This window comes from Lithobates pipiens, unplaced genomic scaffold (genome assembly GCF_037356315.1).
Source record: "Lithobates pipiens isolate NorthernLeopardFrog02 unplaced genomic scaffold, aLitPip1_a1.2 Scaffold_22, whole genome shotgun sequence".
Classification (NCBI taxonomy): Eukaryota; Metazoa; Chordata; class Amphibia; order Anura; family Ranidae; genus Lithobates; species Lithobates pipiens.
This window is the reverse complement of record NW_027507784.1, coordinates 217,724,099-217,739,395: the sequence shown is the minus strand read 5'-3', so window position 1 is coordinate 217,739,395 and position 15,297 is coordinate 217,724,099.

Below are 15,297 nucleotides of genomic sequence, written 5' to 3'. Positions count from 1 at the left end.
CCGACAATGTTGTTTTAAATGACCTCCTTCCATTTAGTCATTTTGCATTTAAACGGAAAGTGCTCCGGTTCTTCAACACAACGCGCCCCCTCACCTGGAAACATAAGAGAATATACTCACCCGTCATTTTAAGACAAGTTTTTTCTTTGTGTTGACATCTATGACTCTCTCCTCTCTTTCTATATTAAGCTGTTGGTGTGAAGGACGCTACCTTCCAAATCCTTGACGACTGACAACCTCTCCCCTCTCAGTGGTTTGTAGGCTTCTCCTGTGTCTCGTACACAGGCAGCAGCCTGCAAGCCCCTATCGTTCTCTGGCTCTTCTCTCCATACCTCCCATTCACACAGGTGAGTGGGTTCTTACCTGTGGCCGGAATACCCACCTCCCACGTCTTAAAACTCTGTTTCCTTACCAACTTCATCGTCTCCCCACCACCTCCTGCTTACATACTCTACCCTCCAGACATACTTGTGCTAAAATATTTTTTTTTTTTTTTTTTTTTTCTTTTCTCTCTCTTTTTTACTAATCGGTCATGCCTTCCACGGAGAAAGTAACCAACCTTGAGCATTTGAAAATTACCTCACTAAACGCTAAAGGCTTAAATATCCCAGAAAAAAGATCGAAACTTTTATCTGCTATGCAAAAACAGAAGACTGACATTCTGTTCCTGCAAGAAACCCATTTCCGCACATCAAATATACCGAAACTCCGTAGTACTTACTACCCTATAGTCTACCACTCCACCACCGCCTCAGCTAAAACAAAAGGGGTTGCTATCTTACTATCACGCCACTGTCCCCTCCAGATTACTGACACCATGGTGGATGACGATGGCAGGTTTCTATTCCTAAAAGGCTCCCTCAGGAACAAAACCATCACCCTAGCAAATATCTATGCTCCCAACACGCACCAAGTACAGTTCTTCAAAGATGTCATCACTAAACTGTCCCCATTCCAAGAAGGCACTCTCATTCTCGGAGGGGACTTCAATGTCCCATTACACCCCATCCTCGATACCTCTAACGGGGCATCTTCCCTCACCTACGCGGCCCTGCGCTCGATCAAAACTCAACTACAATCCCTGCTACTACATGACGCTTGGCGTACCCTATACCCAGACACGAAAGATTTTACTTTCTATTCGGCACCACACGGAAAACACTCCAGAATTGATTTCCTCTTTATCTCCCAAGAAGCCCTACCCTCCCTCACACAGGCATCCATTGACCCAATGTTCCTATCAGATCACAATCCAGTCTCTATCCTGATTTCCATTCCTGCATTAAGTCCGCGTGCACATTCCTGGAGGCTTGATCCTTCTCTTTTGACGGATCCAATCATAGCATCTGAAGTGGAGCAAGCTTTAAAACACTACTTCCTTGATAACACAACTGACGATACATCCCCACTCATTAACTGGGAAGCTCATAAGTGCGTAGTTCGGGGGGTATTCATAGGAGCAGCTGCTAGAAAAAGGAAAACACATAAAGCCCTGTTCAACGATCTGGCTTCCAAAATCAGGAACCTAGAACGTGCACACAATCTTAAAAACACCACTGAACTCCTCGCGGCCCTTACTCAAGCGAGAAAAGACATGCTTGATTTATTAGGAAAACAGACTAAACGCAAATTCATACTCTCTCGAAAAACATTTTACGAATATGGAAATAAGTCTGGAAAACTATTAGCAAGGGCACTCCACTCTAAGAAAGCACTGCAGACCATTCACAGCATCTCTGCTCCAACAGGTAAAAAATTGACCTCCACTCCCGACATTGCAGATCAATTTGTTACGTACTACTCAAAACTATATAATTTACCCTCAACCAACACGACACATATCAACCCTACCCAGCAGAGGGAAACACTATTAGCTGAATTTTTAGACGCACACTGCCCAGCCCCTATTTCCCCATCCGCATACAATGCACTGGACGTGCCATTATTCCAGGAAGAAGCCACTCGGGCGCTTGCCTCCATGCACGCAGGCAAGAGCCCGGGCCCAGATGGCTTGACAGTCGGCTATTATAAAACTTACGAACAAATTCTAATACCCCACTTCTTAGCTTCATTTAACAAATGTGACTCACCCGGTTCCCCCTAGCGCGACCTGCTAACTGCCCATATAACAGTAATTCCAAAACCAAATAAAGATGCCACACAGGTAACCAATTACAGACCTATTTCCCTCCTAAATGTAGACCTTAAATGGTTCGCAAAAATTCTAGCGAACAGACTCCTGCCCCTTCTCCCCGATCTCGTCCACCCTGACCAGGTAGGCTTCATACCTGGCAGGATAACACTCTCAAAGCGCTCAATATTCTTCACTGGCTATCGTCCCACAACCAAAAGGGTTTATTTCTTTCCTTAGACGCAGAGAAGGCATTCGACAGGGTGGCCTGGGATTATATGACAGCTACATTGCAAGCCATTGGACTGCCACATAGAATGCTTAATTTTATTAATACGCTATACTCAGGCCCCACGGCGAGGGTGAAAGTCAACGGCCACCTGTCGAATGCCTTCAAGATCTCCAATGGCACCCGTCAAGGGTGTCCATTATCCCCGATCATATTCATCCTTACCCTCGAACCGTTACTAAGACTAATAAGAGCACATCCAGATATTAAAGGTGTGGATGTGAAAGGGAGAACGTTTAAGGTCGCTGCTTTCGCGGATGATGTCCTTCTGTCTCTGACGGAACCCCTAACATCAATACCTAATTTACTTAAGATCCTTGATCAATTTCACACAATTTCCAACTTAAAGATTAACTTTAACAAATCCCTTGCTTTAAACATATCCCTGACTGAAAACCAATGCTCCCAATGCCAAGTGAATTTCCCCTTCAAATGGAATCCCTCCAGTATACCTTACTTAGGAATACAACTCCCTAAATCCCTAGCTAACCTGTATTCTCTCAACTTCCAACCACTACTACAAACAGTATCTGCCGATCTCCAGAAATGGTCCAAAGGCCTATTCTCTTGGTTTGGTAGAGCAGCTATCATTAAAATGAATATTTTACCACGAATCCTTTATTTACTCCAAACTATACCTATTTCACTCCCTCAATCATTTTTTGCTTCCTTTCGAAAACTTTGCTCAACGTTTATCTGGGGGGCCAAGAGGCCTAGACTGAGTCATATTAGACTCACAACACCAAAGACGCAGGGAGGTATAGGTTTACCAGACATACACAAATATTATCTAGCGTGCCACCTCACCAGAATAATAGACTGGAACGTCCACCTAAAAACTAAAGATTGGGTCCAACTTGAATCATCCCTAGATCTTATTCCGGTAGCCCAAACCCCGTGGCTACTCCCCACTCATGTCCCTCGCACTTATTCTTCCCACCCGTTGATCGCCACATCACTTTCTGCATTCCGATACGCCTGCAATAACTTCCAGTTATCCTCGGTCATTGGACCGTTAACGCCTTTGAAACTCAACCCGGCCTTTACACCTGGCATGCACCACTCTTTCTTACAAGGACTATGGCCCCATCCCATGATCCTGGCCAAAGATTTCTATACTCGCAAGCGCTTCTTATCCTTCACGGAGTTATCTAATAACATGCTAAACAGAGGTCTGTCTCTTTGGACATATAATCAAATGCGACATTTCCTAACCTCAAATCAATACGCCCTATAGGGAACTCGCACCTTAACCCCTTTCGAACATATGTGCACACATACTGAACCACAGAGACACTTGATCTCCTTTTCATATAATCTACTGTTCCCAGCTCATCCTACACAGGAACACTGGTCTACTAAAGCTTGGAATAGAGACCTGCCATCGAGCCTCACCCCCAAAGAATGGGAATTTGCATACTACGTCGCACACAAGGGTTCCCGAAATGTTTGTGTGCAAGAAAACGCCTTCAAACTACTCTCCAGATGGTACAACACACCTCTCAAGCTGCATCACATCTACCCGTCCGTCTCCCCTCAATGTTGGAGGTGTCAAGCAAACCCTGGTACCCTGGAACATATTTGGTGGTCATGCCCCTTAATTAAACCTTTCTGGCAGGAAGTGCACAAAATTACCCAAAAATTCTCCACTCGCCCAATGATGTTCTCCCTTACTCAATTCCTCTTTCATGTGTCGGCCCACCCTAAAAAATCTTACATTGGCTCTTTACCCATGCACATGATCATGGCCACGAATATGTGCATACCTGCAAAATGGAAAACAAAAAATCCTCCCTCATTAGCGGATTGGTTCCACCGCATAAACAAAACAGCCGAGATGGAGGAATTGATACATCAGGCGAATGATACCCCTTCTACCTTTACCTGCATTTGGTCATCTTGGTTACTTTTCCGTTCATCCCCAGATTACTGTCTTTGAATCCCTGACCCGATGAATATGTCTGACACAGGCATGAGGCCTGGCTGGTCCAGGTCAGTTTGTTCTTCCTCTTTACCTAGTCCCTTTTTATTTTTAGTCTTTACGACTTAATCCCTAGTCCACTTTCTCCTTTTTCTTTTTTCTCTTCCTGCAGATCACTATACACTATACCTACACAACTCCCTTCACATGTCTTTATCTCTCAAAACGCTTACTTTAGGACGAATCTAACAGATTGGCAAGGATAGCTTTACCCAACACCATCCACTGCCTTTTGGTTACATAGTGCTGTGACTACAAACAACATGTCAACCGTTACTTGACGGTTACGTTATTTGAATTTATGCTTTATGGAATTGCTCTTCCTTTTGCCACAGTTCATCCATGTAAAGACGCTTCTGTTCTAGTTTTATGTTATGTGGTAGACCATGCTTGTTCCCTTACATCGCAAGCACTGTACTGTTCAGCAATGTTTTTTTTTTCTCGAAGTGCTTTGTGCTCATCATTGACTTAATGTATGTACACCTTTTATTATTCAATAAAATGTCTTTAAAAAAATAAATAAATAAATAAATAAATAAAATGGGCCCCCCCCCCAAAATCCATATCAGACCCTGATCCGAGCATGCAACTTGGCAGGCCACAGGAAAAAGGGGGTGAGAGCGCCCCCCTCCTGAACCATACCAGGCCACATGTCCTCAAACTGAGGAGGGTGCTTTGGAGTCCCCCCCAAAACACTCTGTCCCCATGTTGAGGGACAAGGGGACAAGGGCCTCATCACCACAACCCTGGTGGTTGTGGGGGCCTGCGGACGGGGGGGCTTATCAGAATCTGGAAGCCCCCTTTAACAAGGGGCCCCAGATCATGCCCCCTTATGTGAATGGGGGGCATGATTTGCTTTATTCCATAAAAAGCATTTTACTGCTTTTTTTGTGAATGGGTAGGGGTACAATGTACCGGATGCCTTTTCAGGGGGGCTGATATCTGGGGGCCCCCTTGTTAAAGGGGGCTTCCAGATTCTGATAAGCCCTCTGCTCGCAGACCCCCACAAACACTGGGCAAGGGTTGTGGGGATAAGGCCCTTGTCATCATCAATATGGGGACAAGGTGTTTTGGGGATCCCAGAGCACCCTCCCCATGTTGAGGGCATGTGGCCTGGTACGGTTCTGGAGGGAAGTGTTCTCTCACCCCCCCTATTCTGCTGCCTGTCAGGTTGTGTGCTTGGATAAGGTTCTGGTATTGATTTTGGGGGGCCCCATGCCATTTTTTCAAATTTAGGTGCAATGTTCCCATAAGTATCCATACCAGACCTGGAGAGACTGGTATGGATTTTGGGAGACCCTTGTAATTCTTTTTTCGTGTGGGGTTCCCCTTAATATTCATACCAGACCCAAAGGGCCTGGTAATGGACTGGGGGGGGGGGGGACTTGCGCTGTTTATTTTCAATGATTTTTATCTATATTGCCAGGATCTGACAATAGTATAACTTAATGGGTTATGGGCCACCTTCAGGTGATGGACACTGGCACACCCTAAGACAGGAATTTCACTCCCTATATAACCCCTCCCACTACTTGGAGTACTTCAGTTTTTGTAGCAAACCAATACACATGTATACCAGAAAGAGGGAAGGGACCTCTGTGTCCCGTGATGTACTTCAAAGAAAAGGATTTTACAGGTAAGCTGTTATAAAAAATGTATTTTTCTTAATCGTACATCACAGGACACAGAGCCATAGTAATTACTATGTAGGATGTCCCAGAGCAATGCCAACTGAGCAGAGGGAAACACAACAGAATTAGGGCAACATGAGACTAGAGGAGTTATACTGCTGCCTGCAGCACACTACGCTCAAAGGCGATATCCTCATGCCTTTTTACATTTAACTGATAAAATCTGGTAAACGTATGGACTGAAGACCAAGTTGAAGCCTGTCAGATTTGAACCATGGAAGCTTGGTGATGCACAACCACGAAGCACTAACAGTTCTAGTGGAGTGCGCTTTTGATGTGAGAGGGAGGAATCCTCCTCATTAAAACCATAAGCCTGAACAGTTACTTGCTTAATCCATTTAGAAATAGTAGATTTTGATGCTGCCTGTCCTTTTTCTAGGACCTTCAGGCAACACAACAAAGCATCAGTTTTTCTAATCTGAGCAGTTGCCTCTAGGTAGACCTCGAGTGCTCTCAACACACCAAGAGAATGTAGTAATTTCCCTTCCATAGAACAGGGTTCTGGGAAAAATTAAGGTAGAACAATATCCTGGTTCGGATAAAAACTAGACACTACCTTCGGTAGAAAGTTAGGATGAGGACACAATACTACCTTATCCTTGTGAATAATCAAATATGGCCCTTTACAAGAAAGAGCAGCCAACTCTGAAACCCTTCTTGCAGAAGATATGGCTACCAGAAAATTAGGTTGCTTGCCAAAAGGTCCAAGTGAATATGCTGTATCAGCTCAAAAGAGGCTGTTTCAGCAATGCCGATAGAACTAAATTCAAGTCCCAAGGGTTCAGGGGTCACTTAACCTAAGGATTAAGCCGCGTTACCCCCTGAATAAGATACAAACCAAAGAATGCAAAAAAAGTGGTTGTTTAAATAATGCCAATAAGGCCAAAACCTGGCTTTTGATAGTACGCAAGACCAGCTTAATTTCTAACCCCATCTACAGAAAAACAAGAGTTAGACTTACCGGTAACTGTTTCTAGGAGTCGTCCAGGACAGCACTAGAAAGATAGGCCCCACCTGTGGAGGCAGGAAACACAACATCAAATCTTTAAAGGGCGGCTCCTGTCCCTTCTCCCTCAGTCTTTAACTGAGAACTTCCCCGGAACGGTTTCTGAAACAACAAAAACACTTGTCCAACATTATAACAGCATATAGGGAGGGAATCTCTGCTGTCCTGGACGATGCCTAGAAACAGAGTTGCCGGTAAGTCTAACTATGGTTTTCTCTAGTCGTCTGTCCAGGACAGTACTAGAGAGGATCAACGAGAACTTACCAGATTAGGGGAGGACTACCGCATGGGGGACTTTTCTCTCAAATGCTTGGTCTTGCGCTGAGATAGGGTCCAATCTATAATGCTTCATGAAAGTCGAGTAGTTCGACCATGTTGCTGCTTGACAGATTTGTTCTGGTGTCGCTCCAGCTCACTCTGCCCAGAAGGCCAATGGTGCCCGTGAGGAGTGGGCCATGGGGGAAAAAGGACATTTCATTTTCATCATTTTGTATGCTTCTACAATAGCCTGTTTAATCCATCTTGCAATTGTGTTTTTTGAAGATTGGGACCCCAATTTTTTACCCGCATGTAAAATAAATAGTGCATTGGATTTCCTATTGCTTTCGACATCTCCAGATACTGTAAGAGACAGGCTCTCACGTCCAGTTGGTGGAATTCCACTTCCTTTGGATTGGTGGGGGAATGAAGGTAAAATAAGCATGAAGGTAAAATCATTTCCTGAGTTCTATGGAATTTTTTCACCACTTTAGGCAAAAATCCTGGGTCTGTGCGTAGCACCAACCTGTCTTCAAAAATGTGCATAAAAGGCTCTTTAATGGAAATTGCCTGAAGCTCGCTAATGCGTCTAGCTGTGGCTGCCTGCAGTTCTCCCTGAAGCTGGAGTTTGGAGGGGGGCAAGAATAAAAGGTTGTCCAAATACGGTATGACCGCGATCCCCTTCAGTCTCAGGGGAGCCAATGCTTCCGCCAGGACTTTCATAAATATCCTGGGGGGGCCCTGAACTGAAAATGTCGGGTCTGCCTTCCCCACTGGATCACTATCCTCAAATATTTTTGAGAGTCCTCATGGATGGGGACGTGTAGGTAGGCCTCCCTCAGATCGAGGGAGGCCATTAAACAATCTGGGGGAAGGATTGATCTTACTGTAAAGATTGTTTCCATCTGGAATTTTTTGTATGTTACCCATTTGTTTAGTAACTTTAAATTCAAATTTGCCTGACAGTTTCTTTACTACAAACACATGCGAGTAGAAACCGCGGTTTACCTCCTGTTGTGGCACTGGAACAAGAACCCACTGGTCTACCAAATCGCCAATTTGTGACTGCAAGGCTGCCGCCTTCTGAGGAGGTTTGGTCACACACATCCTCATAGGCGGAGTGTGCTTGAACTTTATTCGGTAGCCCTCCCTGATTATCCTCAGTATAAAAGTATTTGGGGTAGTCTTTTCCCACTGTAGGAGGAACTGCCCCAGTCTTCCTCCCACGGAACCAAGTCACTGGGACTTAGTGTTTTTTTTAGGAGAGGAAAACAGAATGCCTTTCTGTCCCCCCCCCCCGCTGTTTTTTTTAGGAGCTGACCCTTCTGTCCTTGCCTTTGGGGACGAAAAAAAAATGTTTCCCTGGTGCTTTTTTAGTCTTAGTAGGGAAGGCGTTCTTCTCGTCCGGAATCTTTTCTAAGGTTGAACATATTTTTTAATATAAGCTCAGTGCAAGTCAGGAATACAAAGTGGTAATACAGTTCCAAAAATACACAAGTGCCTAGGTACATGTACATATATATATATAAAGAACTTTGCGTATAACAGAACTGGATAATATCCGTATCTAAACATAAACAAATGAGGGAATAAGTTGATAGGGAGGGTGGGGGGGGGGGGGTGCTAGGGGGGGGGAAGGGAGTAGGGGAAAAGCAAGGGAGACAGGAACCCCAAAACAAAGAGCGCTCGGGTAGATTGTACAGCCTCTGGGGCAGCCCCGGTGCTAGGACCAGAGTTCTAACAGAAATCGCCACAGGGGAGGAGAGGGAAGGTGAGAAGGAGCTAGTTAGTAAGTAGTGGGCACATATAAATAAACAGGAGATCAGCCATTCGAACCGTGCAACCCCCTAGATGGTGTCCCAGGTAAATATTAAAAATTCAGAACGGAACACTGTCCTAGCGGAGACCATCCAGGAAGCCCAGGGAGGCCGAATGATGGCGCCAAATAGACCATAGGGCGGTGAACTTGTCCCACCTGTCATCAGCCCTCGCCTGTAGCTCCTCCATGACCATCATATCATTAAGAATGTCAACCCAGCCAACCACCGATGGGGCCCGATCCTTTTTCCAATAAAGGGTGATGTTATGGCGGGCAGCAGAGAGGAGGAATCTAAAGCCCCGTACACACGAGCGGACTTATGTCCGACAGACTTCCAAAGGAGTTCCGTCGGAGTTCTGCTGGAATTCCGACGGAGTTCTGACAGACTTTTCGGCCGAACGGACTTGGCCACACACAATCACACTAAACTCCGACGGATTCGAACGTGATGACGTACGACCCGACTCGAATAAGGAAGTTCATAGCCAGTAGCCAATAGCTGCCCTAGCGTCGGTTTTAGACCGTCGGAGTAGCATACACACGAGCGGAGTTTTCGAAGGGGACCGGGTCCGGCGGAGTTCCTTCGGGAAAATTTGAAGCATGTTCCATATTCTAAAGTCCTTCGGACTTTGGCGAGTCAAAAGTCCGTTGCAGCCCACACACGATCGGATAGTCTGACGGACTCAGTCCTTCGGACTTTGGATGTTGAAAAGTCCGCTCGTGTGTACACGGCATAAGGAGGCAATTTTTGTGCGTTTTGGTGGAGCCCGGTATGATGGACAATAGAGCAACCAAGGGCGAGGGGGGCATGGCAGACTGATACATAGCATTATATGTCTCAAAAACCTTATCCCAGAACGGGCGAACCTTAATACAGTCCCACCACACATGAAGAAATGTACCTGTCGCTCCGTGACATCGCCAGCACACATCCATTGAGCCGGGGAACATCCTGTGTACCGAGACTGGAACTCTATACCACCTTGACAGTAATTTATAATTCTTTTCCTGAGTGAATCTGGATCTGGAGGATTGATGGGTAAGGATAAAGGATGTATGCCATTGCGACGGGGTGATTGCGATGTCAACGTCAGCGGACCACTTATCAGTGTATGTAGGAAGAGAGGTGTAAGTGAGAGATTGGATCTCTTTATAGAGAAGAGATAGCGTATGTTTCGGAGTGTGGGGGAGGGTGCAAAATTCCTCAAACAGGGTGAGCGATCTATGGATACTACCAGATAGATGGAGCGAGTTACAAAATTGACTAAGGGATCGCTCGGAGAGCCAGTCTAAGCTGGACAAGGATGACAGTGCCGCCGGGACCCGTAGGTGACCTGTGGAAGGGTGAACAAATTGATTAGCCGTGGGCCAGTCCTCCCTGCGGTAAGCCCCTACATGAGTGGCCGATAGGAGAGTGGGAAGGAGTGGGTTATCAAACAGGGGGGAGAGAGGGCTGGGATCCGTGGACAGGCCCATTCTACTAGATACGTCATACCATTTGGTCAGGACTGCAACCGTCAGAGGGGAAACCCGTCGGAGCGAGCGGAATGTAGCGTGATGTCCCCATAGAAGGGCCCTAAGATCACTGGGAGTCATGTCTTGTTCGATAATCACGGAGGGTTTGGTTAGGGGTCTCGAGAACCATTCCAATAGCCTGGATAATAAGGACGCTGTATGATACAATTGAAAGTCAGGCAAGCCAGTACCACCTCTAAGCTTAGGGGCACAGAGGACCTTATGTTTCAGTCTGGGAGGGTGGTGTAGCCATACAAATTTGATGATCGCAGAGCGGAGGGAGAGGAAGAACGCCCTGGGGAGGAGTATGGGGAGGGTTTGGAACAGATACAAAACCTTAGGCAGTATATCCATTTTAATGGCGTTCATCCTCCCCCACCAAGTAAGTTTCAGTTTGTGCCAAGAATCAAGGGAGCGCTTAAGGTTGGTCAACAGGGGGCTATAGTTCAAGGAGTAAATGTCCTGCAGGTCCCTCGGGATTGCGATCCCTAGGTACTTAACTGAGTGTGATTGCCAGCGGAACGGGTATTTGCCTTGTAGGGCCGCCAGATCCTGCTGGGATAGAGAAATGTTCAGGGCTTCAGTTTTTGCGATGTTAAGTTTGAAGTTACTGTAGCTACCGGAACTGGTCCAATTCCGCGAGAATATGCGGTATGCTAATGTGGGGCTTCGTGACATACAAAAGTAAATCGTCAGCATAGAGTGACAGCTTGCGGGGAGCCGAGGGGGTGGGAATACCGTGAATAGAGGCATTGTTACGTATAGCCTGCGCCAGGTGTTCCACCGTGATTGCGAACAGCAAGGGCGAAAGAGGACAGCCCTGTCTGGTACCATTACTGATTTGGAATGGTGCGGACGATTCCCCATTAGCTGAAACTCGAGCAGTAGGATGGGAGTAGAGGGCCATGATCTTTGACAGTAAATTGGGGCCTAAGCCTATTTGTTGCAGGGATGCTCTGAGGAACTGCCAGCTCACCCTGTCGAACGCCTTCTCAGCGTCACAGGCCAAGAGGCAAGTAGGAATATTATGTGTTTTAGCGTAAGAGATCAGGTGTAGTGTTTTCGTGGTGTTGTCCCTGGCCTCCCGGCCCGGGACAAACCCCACTTGGTCCCCGTGTATCAAAGAGGGAAGGAGGGGGGCTAAGCGCGTGGCAAGAATTTTAGCGTAAAGTTTCAGGTCGACATTCAATAAGGAGATAGGACGATAGTTACCGCACAGCGCAGGATCTCTCCCAGGTTTGGGGATCACAACTATTTGGGCTTGCAGAAGCGCGACAGACAGTGGGTGGTCATCGCCAACCTCCTCGAATGCCTGCGCCATCAGTGGGGCCAGTTGTTGGGCGTATTGTTTGAAAAACAGGGGTGTGTAGCCATCAGGACCCGGACTTTTGCCTTGCTTGAGCCCCTTTATGGCGTTCAAAAAGTCTGAAGTGGACAACGGGCTTTCTAGATCTGACATCGCATCTGGGGGTAATTGAGGTAAGGGAGTGCCATGTACATATTGTAAGAGCTCCGGAAGCGAGGAGGTGGTGGGCGTATGAGCTATCGGTAGATTATATAGGGAAGAGTAGAAGTCCCGGAAGTCAGAAACTATTTCCGAGGTTTTAGAGCGTTTGACGTGGTTAGGGGACAAAAGGTGGGAGATATTTTGTCTACGTTGTTGGGGGTGGAGTGTGCGGGCCAGATGTCTCCCGCATTTGTTCGCGTGGGCATAGTAGATATGTCTGCCTCTAGTACAGGCAATCACCGAACGTTCGGTGAAAATGCGTTGGAGATCCCTACGTGCATTAGAAAGTTCTGCTAGTGTCACAGGGTCAGGTGAACGTTTGTGGGAATCTTCGAGGGTAGAGATCAGCGTAAACAGCCTATGAATTTCGGCAATGCGGGCTTTTTTCAACCTAGAACCATGCTGAATCAGAATGCCTCGGAGAACACATTTAAGAGCTTCCCATTTGGTTAGGCTAGAGGTGTCGTCATGAGCATGGGTCAGGTTAAACTCTGTGATCGCCGCAACAATCGCTGCGTTGCATACAGAGTCCCGCAGGAGGTTATCGTTCAGTCTCCAGGATTTGTGTCCGCGAAGGTGTGGGGGTCTCCCCAGTGTCAAATGCACTGGGGCGTGATCAGACCAGATTTTCAGTCCGATCTCGCATGTAGGGTCACAGTCCAACAATGATTGGGAGACTAGTATGTAGTCGAGGCGGCTGTAGGAGTTATGTGCAGGGGAGTAGTAAGTATAATCTCGTGCAGATGGGTGAAGTACCCGCCACGGGTCTACTAGGGAGAGGTCTTTCAGAACGGAGCGTATATTAGTCAGTGTGGATGGCGGTATGTTTGACTTACCAGTGGATGAGTCCAGTCTCGGCACTAACGGTACGTTCAGGTCACCACCCAGGATCAAGTTATGAGTTCCAAAAACGCGGAGCCGGGATGTCACAGAGGAGAGAAATCGGTATTGATTCTGGTTAGGAAAATAAACATTAACAATGGTTAAAACCGTTTGTTGAACCTGCAGTTTCAGAAACACATATCTACCGTTGGGGTCTATCTCCTGGGCAAGGACGGTTGGGTTAAAGGAGGCATGGAAAGCCACAGAGGCCCCCCGTGTTCTAGCGTCAGGGTTGGTGCTGTGAAACCAGGTTGGATATCGCTTGTCAGAGATGGTAGGGAGCCTGTCCGACCTAAAATGAGTTTCCTGTAGCAGTAGAATGTGCGTTTTAGCTTTGTGGAAATGGTGCAGGAGCTGTCTAAGTTTCTCTGGGGTATTGAACCCTCTACAATTGAGAGAGGAGATTTTAATGCCTAGGGCGGGCATACCAAGCGGGGGGGACAGGGGGGGTGCGTCAGGGTTCCTGTCACAGGAGCCAGAGGAAGTAGCCTCCAGCTGAGGAAGCAAAGGGTCTGTAAATGGATCGTAGGGTTAGGGGGGAAGAGGGCGTCAAGTAAAGCAACCAGTTATCCCCCGGAGCAGAGGTGTCTGATAATGCCGGTCGGGAGATTACACAGGGGATAGCTGCAACTCCGGGAGGGCCCAAATGAGCCCGTATGGGTGCGTCAAAATACGGTGCCCTCAGGAAGGGCGGGTAGGGCACAGTCAAGCCCCACCCACTAGTGTTCAGGGGGGAAAGGGGATGTGAACACTACAAAGGTTTCTTAAAAAGTATCAAAAAACAGAGGCAGTAAAGACTCTGCACGTCCTAACGTGGGGAACGTGGAAGGGCAAATCTCAGGGGCTCCGCCCCAACATAATAAAACAAACAATACTAAAGAAAAAGTGCTTATCTAAAGCGCACAGCACAGCGCGTGTAGAGCAGTCAAACAGCATTAAACAGTGCAAAGTCAGTAACATAGTGACAAAAATACAGTTGGCAAAAATAGGTAGTACCGATAGAGAGTCCCGTAGAAGAGGCAAACCTTCACAGGCCGGAACTTGTCATCAGTGGTTTATAGCCAGGTCAGTGGCCTCTCAAAGGGGGAAAAGAAAATATTGCATAACGGAGGGTCAGGCCTGCAAACCAACAGGTGCAATGGAAAAAATGAAGAAACACATGGGGGGGAGAACCCCCATAAAAAAAAGGGGGGGGACCGAAAAATCATCCAGGTGGGGACTTAGAAGTGCGGGATCTGGATCTCTTCTTCCTGGATTGCTTCTCCCATCTAGGCGCTTTAGGGAACACGGGAGTAGCCGCCTCCAGTGGCCAATCTGGAATCCGGATCTGTGGCAGTTCAAACACACCTAGGAAGTTTGGTAGATCTCCCAGAGTGCGAAACGTGGCCGATTTACCCTCATGGGATGCAAACAAGTGGAAAGGGAAGCCCCATCTGTATTTAATTTGCTTGGAGTGGAGTGCGTCTGTGAGCGGCTTCAGGGCTTTCCGCATGAGAAGAGTCTGGCGGGAGAGGTCCGTCAAGAGCATGATGGGGGAACCGTTGAAAAGGATGGATTCCTGATTCCGGGCGGCCTGCATGATGTCAGACTTGACATGAAAGAAGTGAATGCGGCATATAATGTCTCTGGGGTAAGCAGGGTTGGGGTTGCGGGGGCCCAGGGACCTGTGAATTCTGTCAATTTCCAGGTGCTCTTCCTTAGGCTTGTTCAGTAGCTGATTAAACATCATGGTAGCTGCCTTAGCAAGGTCCTTGTTGTCAACAGATTCAGGCACCCCACGGATGCGAATATTGTTGCGACGACTTCTGTTCTCCTGGTCGTCGAGACCGTAAAACAATTGTTGAATCTGGTCAGTGTGTTCTTGAAGTATGTGATCATGTTCAATAATTCTGGTCACAGATTCCTCCACTGTAGCTTCAATATCATCAAAGCGCTGTCCTATATCATGTCGTAGGTCAGTGATTTCACGCTTATAGGAACGCTCGAGCCTGCTGATGTAGGCCTCAATATCCCCTTTGGTGGGGAGGGCCTTGATGTAACTTTCCATGTCCCATGACCCAGGCTGAGTGTGTGGCTGGGGCGGAGGGCTCCCGGGACACACAGGGCTGCGGGGGCTCCGAGTCCCTGATCCGGGGGATTGCGGTGAGGGAGGGGAGGGCCCAGGGAGCGGTGTGGGTACCTGAGAGGCAGTGAGAGCCGCCTGTGCTGCCGCCGCGCG